Source organism: Arachis stenosperma, chromosome 10 (genome assembly GCF_014773155.1).
Source record: "Arachis stenosperma cultivar V10309 chromosome 10, arast.V10309.gnm1.PFL2, whole genome shotgun sequence".
NCBI lineage: Eukaryota > Viridiplantae > Streptophyta > Magnoliopsida > Fabales > Fabaceae > Arachis > Arachis stenosperma.
The window spans coordinates 63,960,211-63,969,924 of NC_080386.1; the positions used below are offsets into that span (position 1 = coordinate 63,960,211).

A 9,714-nucleotide genomic window follows, 5' to 3' on the forward strand; every position below is an offset into this window, starting at 1 on the left:
GGCGTTGCAACGTTGGCTGGGGGCGTTGCAACAGAGGCAGGTCGCGTTGCAACGGATGCCGGGCGAGTTGCAACGTTGGCTGGGTGGCGTTGCAACGGAGGCAGGTCGCGTTACAGCGTTGGCTGGGGGGCAGTGCAACAGATGCCGGGCGCGTTGCAGCGTTGGCTGGGCGGCGTTGCAACGGAGGCAGGTCGCGTTGCAGCGTTGGCTGGGGGGGGTGCAACAAATGCCGGGCGCGTTGCAGCGTTGACTAGGGGCGGTGCAACGGATGCCGGGGTCCGTTGCAACGGGAGCAGGGCGCGTTGCAATGGATGCCGGACGCGTTGCAAGGTTGGCCGGCGGCGTTGCAACGGATGCCGGGCGCGTTGCAACGTTGGCTGGGGGCGTTGCAACCTCGGCCGGGCGCGTTGCAACCTTGGCCGAGGGTGTTGCAACGGAGGCAGGTCGCGTTGCAACGTTGGCTGGGGGCCATTGCAACGGATGCTGGGCGTGGTGCAACGGATGCTGGGGTCCATTGCAACGGAGGCAGGGCGCGTTGCAACGTTAGCTGGGGTCGTTGCAACAGAGGCAGGGCGCCATGCAACGTTGGCCGTGGCCGTTGCACCGGAGGCAGGGCGCGTTGCAGCGTTGGCTGGGGGCCGTTGCAACGGATGCTGGGCGCGGTGCAACGGATGCTGGGGTCCGTTGCAACGGAGGCAGGGCGCGTTGCAACGTTGGCTGTGGTCGTTGCAACGGAGGCAGGGCGCCCTGCAACGTTGGCCGTGGCCGTTGCAGTGGAGGCAGGGCGCGGTGCAACGTTGGCTGGGGTCGTTGCAACAGAGGCAGGGCGGCTTGCAACGTTGGCCGTGGCCGTTGCAACGGAGGCAGGTCGCGTTGCAACGTTGGCTGGGGGCCGTTGCAACGGATGCTGGGCGCGGTGCAGCGGATGCTGCGGTCCGGTGCAACGGAGGCAGGGCGCGTTGCAACGTTGGCTGGGGTCGTTGCAACGGAGGCAGGGCGCCATGCAACGTTGGCCGTGGCCGTTGCACTGGAGGCAGGGTGCGTTGCAGCGTTGGCTGGGCGCGGTGCAACGGATGCTGGGGTCCGTTGCAACGGAGGCAGGGCGCGTTGCAACGGATGCCGGACGCGTTGCAACGTTGGCTGGGGTCGTTGCAACGGAGGCAGGGCGCCATGCAACGTTGGCCGTGGCCGTTGCACCGGAGGCAGGGCGCGTTGCAGCGTTGGCTGGGGGCCGTTGCAACGGATGCTGGGCGCGGTGCAACGGATGCTGGGGTCCGTTGCAACGGAGGCAGGGCGCGTTGCAACGTTGGCTGGGGTCGTTGCAACGGAGGCGGGGCGCCATGCAACGTTGGCCGTGGCCGTTGCAGCGGAGGCAGGGCGCGGTGCAGCGTTGGCTGGGGTCGTGTGCAACGGAGGCAGGGCGGCATGCAACGTTGGCCGTGGCCGTTGCAACGGAGGCAGGGCGGCTTGCAACGGACGCTGGGCTCGTTGCAACGCATGCTGGGCGCGATGCATCGTTGGCTGGGAGCGTTGCAACGGAGGCTGGGTTTGGTGCATCGTTGGCTGGGAGCGTTGCAACGGAGGCACCAGCCGTTGCAACGGAGGCACCGACCGTTGCAACGGAGGGGCCAAATTTTCATATCTCACAATTGGCTCGTGCACTTTTCCTGAAATTTTGAGGGAACCTTGGTAATGTTATTTAAAGGCCGCACAAAAAAATCCAGGTCAAAAATCGCACGTTTGCTTCGTTTTTCATTTTTATTGAATTTCCGGCTTTTCGGGTGGGAGAAAAATCGGCAAAAAAAAAATCACACGGTTTAAATTCACCAAATTTGGTGGATGGAAAGATCTTATTTTTCTAGAGGTTGTCGCAAAAAATGGCAACAAAATTCGACCTCTAGAGCAGTTTGCTTGAGTTGGTTGGTTTCGTTGCAACGATGGCTCGGAGCGTTGCAACGGAGGAGCCAAATTTTCATATCTCACAATTGGCTCGTGCAATTTTCCTGAAATTTTGAGGGAACCTTGGTAATATTATTTAAAGGCTGCACAAAAAATCCAGGTCAAAAATCGCACTTTTGCTCCGTTTTTCATTTTTTTTGAATTTCCCGCTTTTCGGGTGGGAAAAAAATCGGCAAAAAAAATCCACACGGTGTAAATTCACCAAATTTGGTGGATGGAAAGATCTTATTTTTCTAGAGATTGTCGCAAAAAACGGCGTCAAAATTCGACCTCTAGAGCAGTTTCCTCGAGTATGTCTCCTCACGGAAAAGGATGTCTACCCGTGGCACTTTGGTAATGGCTCGGCAGCCTATTATAGGGGGGAGGGGTGTCGTGCTGCCAAAACTCGAGTTGCCCAAAGGCTTGCTGGGCGCAATGCCAGTAAGATGCACGATGCCTTGCCATCCCCTAGGCACACTAGCAAGCCCGTTGTGGTTGTGGTGTGCCGTCGGGGTCCCCCGCCCCGGGTCCAAGGTTGAGCACGGGCGTCGGGCTGCTGCAAACCCCGATCACCAAAGGACCAAGAAGGGAAACACGTCCATGCACGGCCCATCTAGGCACCACCTAGGGAGCATGGCGTGGTGGAGTTGTGCCTTGTGCACCTGCGGCGTGCTCGCCCTACGTCTAGGGTCGACGCAAGACGGTGCCCGACGCGGTGTTGGTTTTGTTGTGCGTGTTACCTAATCTAGATGGTGCGGCTGTTCGATTATTGCCCGAAGCACCTCACGCCTCGGGCTGTCCCTTGAATGTTCTTCGTCGCTTCCCCCGAACCCTGCCCAGCGGAGTTGGCTCGGCACTCCCGTATGCTTCCGCTTGCCTGCACGCTCCAAGGCGTGCGGGGGGCGGATCGTCCGGGCGTGCTGGGTTTGTGGACCGTGGTGGCGGATGAGTGGTGTGCGGGTTGTTAGTGTGTCTGGCTCCTTACCTCGCGCACCGAACGGCCGCGCTGAAACTCGAGTTGCCCAAAAGGCTTGCTTGGCACAATGCGAGCAAGGTGAGATGCCCAAAGGCTTGCTGGGCGCAATGCCAGCAAGATGCACGTTGCCTAGGCACACTAGCAAGCACGTTGTGGTTGTGGTGTTGCTGCCGGGGTCACCCGCCCCCAGTCCAAGGTCGATCACGGGCGTCGGGCTCCGGCGAAACCCGATTACCGTAGGAACAACGAGGGAAACACGCCCATGCACGGCCCATCCAGGCACCACCTAGGGATCATGGCGTGGAGGTGTTTTGCCTTGGGCACCCGCCCGGGGCAACTCCTTGAGCTTGGCCCAAGACAAGGGATCATCCCCCAAGTCTGAGCACGGCGTGGGAACGGCGGGCGGCCTGTGCGCCCCCGCGAGGAGCAACGCGGCGTGCGCGGCCCAACGCTAGGCCAGGCCTGGTGTGGCGCACGACGCGGATGACCGATATCCGTGCGGCGGGTGTGCCGTGCGCCGGGGGCAACGCGACGTCCCCGTCCTATTACTTGGAGGGGGCAAGTTGCGGAAGACGGCTTTCGGTTTGTGTCCACTCTGGTGGGGCATCGCGTTGTGCTCGGCCTGGCTCTAGGCTCGACCTACGACGGGTCCCGACCTGGTGTGGCTTGTTCTTGTGATTCGTTCACGTGGCTCGTTCTAGACGGTGCGGCTTTTCGGTTCTGGCCGAAGCAGGTGACGCTTCGGCCTGTCCCTCGAGTATCCTTCGTCGCCTCCTTTGAGCCCTGCCCAGCGGCATTGGCTCGGCCCTCTGATGAGCGGATAATTTGTACGCTTTTTGGCATTGTTTTTAGTATGTTTTTAGTATCTTTTAGTTAGCTTTTATTATATTTTTATTAGTTTTTAGTTAAAATTCACTTTTCTGGACTTTACTATGAGTTTGTGTGTTTTTCTGTGATTTCAGGTATTTTCTGGCTGAAATTGAGGGATCTGAGCAAAAATCTGATCCAGAGACTCAAAAGGACTGCAGATGCTGTTCGATTCTGACCTCCCTGCACTCAAAGTATATTTTCTGGAGCTACAGACGCCCAATTGGCGCGTTCTCAACGGCGTTAGAAAGTAGACATCCTGGGCTTTCCAGCAATATATGATAGTCCATATTTTGCCCAAGATTTGATGGCCCAAACCGGCGTTCAAAGTCACCTCAAGAAATTCCAGCGTTAAACGCCGGAACTGGCACCTAAATGGGAGTTAAACGCCCAAACTGGCATAAAAGCTGGCGTTTAACTCCAAGAAGAGTCTCTACACGAAAATGCTTCATTTGCTCAGCCCAAGCACACACCAAGTGGGCCCGGAAGTGGATTTTTATGACATTTACTCATCTCTGTACACCTTAGGCTACTAGTTTTCTATAAATAGGACCTTTTACTATTGTATTTTCATCTTCTGATCTTTGGAACCCTTTTCTTTAGATCTTTTGATCACTTTGGGAGGCTGGCCATTCGGCCATGCCTAGACCTTGTTCTTATGTATTTTCAACGGTGGAGTTTCTACACACCATAGATTAAGGTGTGGAGCTCTGCTGTACCTTGAGTATTAATGCAATTACTATTGTTCTTCTATTCAATTCGGCTTGTTCTTTGTCCAAGATATCACTTGTTCTTCAACTTGATGAATGTGATGATCTGTGACACTCATCATCATTCTCACTCATGAACAAGGTGACTGACAACCATTCTTGTTCTACAAGCATATGAGGCTTAGTGAATATCTCTTGGATTCTTTAATCGGAGTCTTCGTGGTATAGGCGAGAACTGATGGCGGCATTCAAGAGAATCCGGAAGGTCTAACCTTGTCTGTGGTATTCTGAGTAGGATTCAATGATTGAATGACTGTGACGTGCTTCAAACTCCTGAGGGCGGGGCGTTAGTGACAGACGCAAAAGAATCACTGGATTCTATTCCGGCCTGATTGAGAACCGACAGATGGATAGCCGTGCCGTAACAGGGTGCGTTGAACATTTCCAATGAGAGGATGGGAGGTAGCCACTGACAACGGTGAAACCCTTGCATAAGCTTGCCATGGAAAGGAGTAAGAAGGATTGGATGAAGACAGTAGGAAAGCAGAGAGACGGAAGGGAAGGCATCTTCATACGCTTATCTGAAGCTCTCACCAATGATATACATAAGTATCTCTATCTTTATCTTTATGCTTTATTCGTTTATCACTATACCCATTTGAGTCTGCCTGACTGAGATTTACAAGGTGACCATAGCTTGCTTCATACCAACAATCTCCGTGGGATCGACCCTTACTCGCGTAAGGTATTACTTGGACGACCCAGTGCACTTGCTGGTTAGTTGTGCGAAGTTGTAGTGATCACAATTTCGTGCACCACCCTCCCGTATGCTTCCGCTTGCCTGCACGCGCCTTGGCGTGCGGGGCGCGGATCGTTCGGGCGTGCTGGGTTTGCGGACCGTGGTGGCGGATGAGCGGTGTGTGGGTCCTGAGTGCTGTCTGGCTCGTTGCCTCGCGTAATGAACGGGCGCACCGGACTCTCTTCATGTGTCGGTGATGAGCGGATAATTTATACGCTTTTTGGCATTGTTTTTAGTATGTTTTTAGTATGATCTAGTTAGTTTTTAGTATATTTTTATTAGTTTTTAATTAAAATTCACTTTTCTGGACTTTACTATGAGTTTGTGTATTTTTCTGTGATTTCAGGTATTTTCTGGCTGAAATTGAGGGATCTGAGCAAAAATCTGATTTAGAGACTGAAAAGGACTGTAGATGCTGTTGGATTTTGACCTCCCTGCACTCGAAGTGGATTTTCTGGAGCTACAAAAGCCCAATTGGCGCGCTCTCAACGGCGTTGGAAAGTAGACATCCTGGGCTTTCCAGCAATATATGATAGTCCATACTTTGCCCAAGATTTGATGGCCCAAACCGGCGTTCAAAGTCACCTTAAGAAATTCCAGCGTTAAACGCCGGAACTGGCACCTAAATGGGAGTTAAACGCCCAAACTGGCATAAAAGCTGGCGTTTAACTCCAAGAGAAGTCTCTACACGAAAATGCTTCATTGCTCAGCCCAAGCACACACCAAGTGGGCCCGGAAGTGGATTTTTATGTCATTTACTCATCTTTGTACACCTTAGGCTACTAGTTTTCTATAAGTAGGACCTTTTACTATTGTATTTGGGATCGAATCTTGGTAGCTATCTTTGAGTTTTATGCTATCTTAGATCATTGGGAGGCTGGCCATTCGGCCATGCCTAGACCTTGTTCTTATGTATTTTCAACGGTGGAGTTTCTACACACCATAGATTAAGGTGTGGAGCTCTGCTGTACCTCGAGTATTAATGCAATTACTATTGTTCTTCCATTCAATTCCGCTTGTTCTTTGTCCAAGATATCACTTGTTCTTCAACTTGATGAATGTGATGATCCGTGACACTCATCATCATTCTCACCTATGAACAAGGTGACTGACAACCATTCTTGTTCTACAAGCATTCGAGGCCCTAGTGTTTATCTCTTGGATTTCTGATTGCATGATGCATGGTTGATCGCCTGACAACCGAGTGCTCGCCTGACAAACGAGCCAGCCATTCCGTGAGATCAGAGTCTTCGTGGTATAGGCAAGAACTGATGGCGGTATTCAAGAGAATCCGGAAGGTCTAACCTTGTCTGTGGTATTCTGAGTAGGATTCAATGATTGAATGACTGTGATGTGCTTCAAACTCCTGAGGGCGGGGCGTTAGTGACAGACGCAAAAGAATCACTGGATTCTATTCCGGCCTGATTGAGAACCGACAGATGGTTAGCCTATGCTGTGACAGAGCATCAGGGACGTATTTCCAATGAGAGGATGGGAGGTAGCCATTGACAACGGTGAAACCCTACATGAGCTTGCCATGGAAAGGAGTAAAAAGGATTGGATGAAGGCAGTAGGAAAGCAGAGAGACGGAAGGGAAGGCATCTTCATACGCTTGTCTGAAGCTCTTACACCAATGATATGCATAAGTATCTCTATCTTTATCTTTTATGTTATTTTCGTTCATCACCATATCCATTTGAGTCTGCCTGAATGAGATTTACAAGGTGACCATAGCTTGCTTCATACCACCAATCTCCGTGGGATCGACCCTTACTCGCATAAGGTTTATTACTTGGACGACCCAGTGCACTTGCTGGTTAGTTGTGCGAAGTTGTGTTTATGCCATGGTATTGAGCACCAAGTCCTTGGAGTCATTACTAGGGATTGTTTATGTTTTGAAAAGTGTTGATCACAATTTCGTGCACCAAGTTTTTGGCGCCGTTGCCAGGGATTGTTCTTGTGTATGGACAACTGACGGTTCATCTTGTTGCTTAGATTAGGCATTTATTTTTTTTCGAAATTCTTGAAGATGAATTCTAGAGTTTCATGGTGATTTGTTGAAATCTGGCTGGCTGTAAAGCCATGTCTAATTTCATTGGACCGAGGTTTCAACTTATCATCACAAGAGCTTGTTGATCTTGCTTTTGGAGCAGTGATCTGCTAAGGCTTGGCTGACCTTTGGCCATGTCTAGTGTTTTGGACCGAAGCTTTTTTTGGAAGCTTGGCTGGCTGTGAAGCCATGTCTAATTCCTGGACCGGAGTCTTAGACTAGCATTGCACTGATTCCTGGAATTCTCATTAAGAATTTTGATATCTTTTTCCACTTAATTTTCGAAAATCACAAAAAAAATTCATAAAATCATAAAAACCAAAAATATTTGATGTTTCTTGCTTGAGTCTAGTATCTCATCTTAAGTTTGGTGTCAATTGCATACATTCATTCATGTGTCTTAAGGATCTTCAAGTAATTCTTGATGATTTCCTTGTTTTGATCTTTGAATTCTATTGACTTGAGTGTTTTGTTGTTTCTCATATATACAAACTGCTAAGTTTGGTGTCTTGCATGCATTGTTATTTGATTTTAGTTACATTTTGATTATTCTTTATTATTAAAAATCCAAAAATATTTTCAATTTGTGTCTTTTCAAGTCAATAATACAGAGAATTGAAGATTCAGAACATACTGCAGAGGAATTATACAGAAAAAGCTGGGCATTCAAAAATGCCCAGTGAAGAAGGCAGACTGGCGTTTAAACGCCAGCCAGGGTACCTGGTTGGGCGTTTAACGCCCAAAAAGGGTGCATTTTGGGCGTTAAACGCCAGAATGGATACCATTCTGGGCGTTTAACGCCAGGATGGTGCTAGGGGGAAGATTTTGTTTTTCAAATCAAATTTTTTCAAGTTTTCAAAGTTTTTCAAAATCAAATCTTTTTCAAATCATATCTTCTCAATCAAATGTTTTCAAAATCAATTTCTTTCCTTTTTCAAAGATACTTACTAACAATTAATGATTTGATTGAACATTTTTTGCCTTTCCTGTTGAGGAAGGTTTTATGTTTGAATCATATCTTTTCTTGTTAGGCAAGTCATTAATTTTTAAAATCAAATCTTTTTAAATGTTTTTCAAATCAAATCTTTTTTTAAAATTGTTTTCAAATCATATCTTTTCAATCACATCTTTTTAAAACCAATCATATCTTCTTAATCACATCTTTTTCAAAATAGTTTTCAATCAAATCTTTTAACTTCTAATTAAAAAAAAATCTTTTTCAAAAATCACTTGATGTCTTTTCCACTTTTATTTTGAAAATCAATTAGTGTTTTTCAAAATGTTTTCAAAATATTTTAATTAATTTTCGAAAAATTACTTCCCTCCTTCTCACATCCTTCTATTATGGAGTACCACTCCTTCTCAATGCACAATTCGAACCTTATCTAATTAAAGTTCGAATTCTTCTTCTCCTTCTTCTTTCTATTTCTCTTTTCCTCTGACACCTCAAGGAATCTCTATACTGTGACATAGAGGATTCCACATTTTCTTGTTCTCTTCTCTTTCATATGAGCAGGAGCAGAGACAAAGGCATTCTTGTTGAAACTGACCCTGAACCTGAAAGGACCTTGAAGAGAAAGCTAAGAGAAGCCAAAGCACAACTCTCTTTAGAGGACCTGACCGAATTCTTCAAAGAAGAAGAAGACATGGCAGCCGAAAACAACAATAATGCAAACAATGCAAGGAAGGTGCTGGGTGACTTTACTGCACCTACTCCTGACTTCTATGGGAGAAGCATCTCTATCCCTGCCATTGGAGCAAACAACTTTGAGTTTAAGCCTCAATTAGTTTCTCTAATGCAACAGAATTGCAAGTTCCATGGACTTCCAATGGAAGATCCTCATCAGTTTTTAGCTGAATTCTTGCAAATCTGTGACACAGTCAAGACTAATGGAGTTGACCCTGAGGTCTATAGACTGATGCTATTCCCTTTTGCTGTAAGAGACAGAGCTAGAATATGGTTGGACTCTCAACCTAAAGAAAGCCTGGACTCTTGGGAAAAGCTAGTGAATGCTTTCTTGGCAAAGTTCTTTCCACCACAAATATGGAGTAAGCTTAGAGTGGAAGTCCAAACCTTCAGACAAAAGGATGGAGAATCCCTCTATGAAGCTTGGGAAAGATACAAACAATTGATCAGAAGATGTCCTTCTGACATGCTTTCTGAATGGAGCATCATAGGTATTTTCTATGATGGTCTCTCTGAACTATCCAAGATGTCCTTGGATAGCTCTGCTGGAGGATCTCTTCATCTGAAGAAGACGCCTACAGAAGCTCAAGAGCTCATTGAAATGGTTGCAAATAACCAATTCATGTACACTTCTGAGAGAAATCCTGTGAACAATGGGACAAGTCAGAAGAAAGGAGTTCTTGAGAT

General features: G+C 48.2%; 1 non-coding gene across 1 annotated transcript; it reads right to left on the bottom strand.

Annotated features, from left to right (window-relative positions):
* Positions 1-9,391: 9,391 nt before the first annotated feature.
* LOC130958805 (small nucleolar RNA R71) lies at positions 9,392-9,499 on the bottom strand. The gene has a single exon (XR_009077909.1). It is a non-coding gene; the product is annotated as a small nucleolar RNA R71 (small nucleolar RNA).
* Between the last annotated feature and the right edge of the window lie 215 nt (positions 9,500-9,714).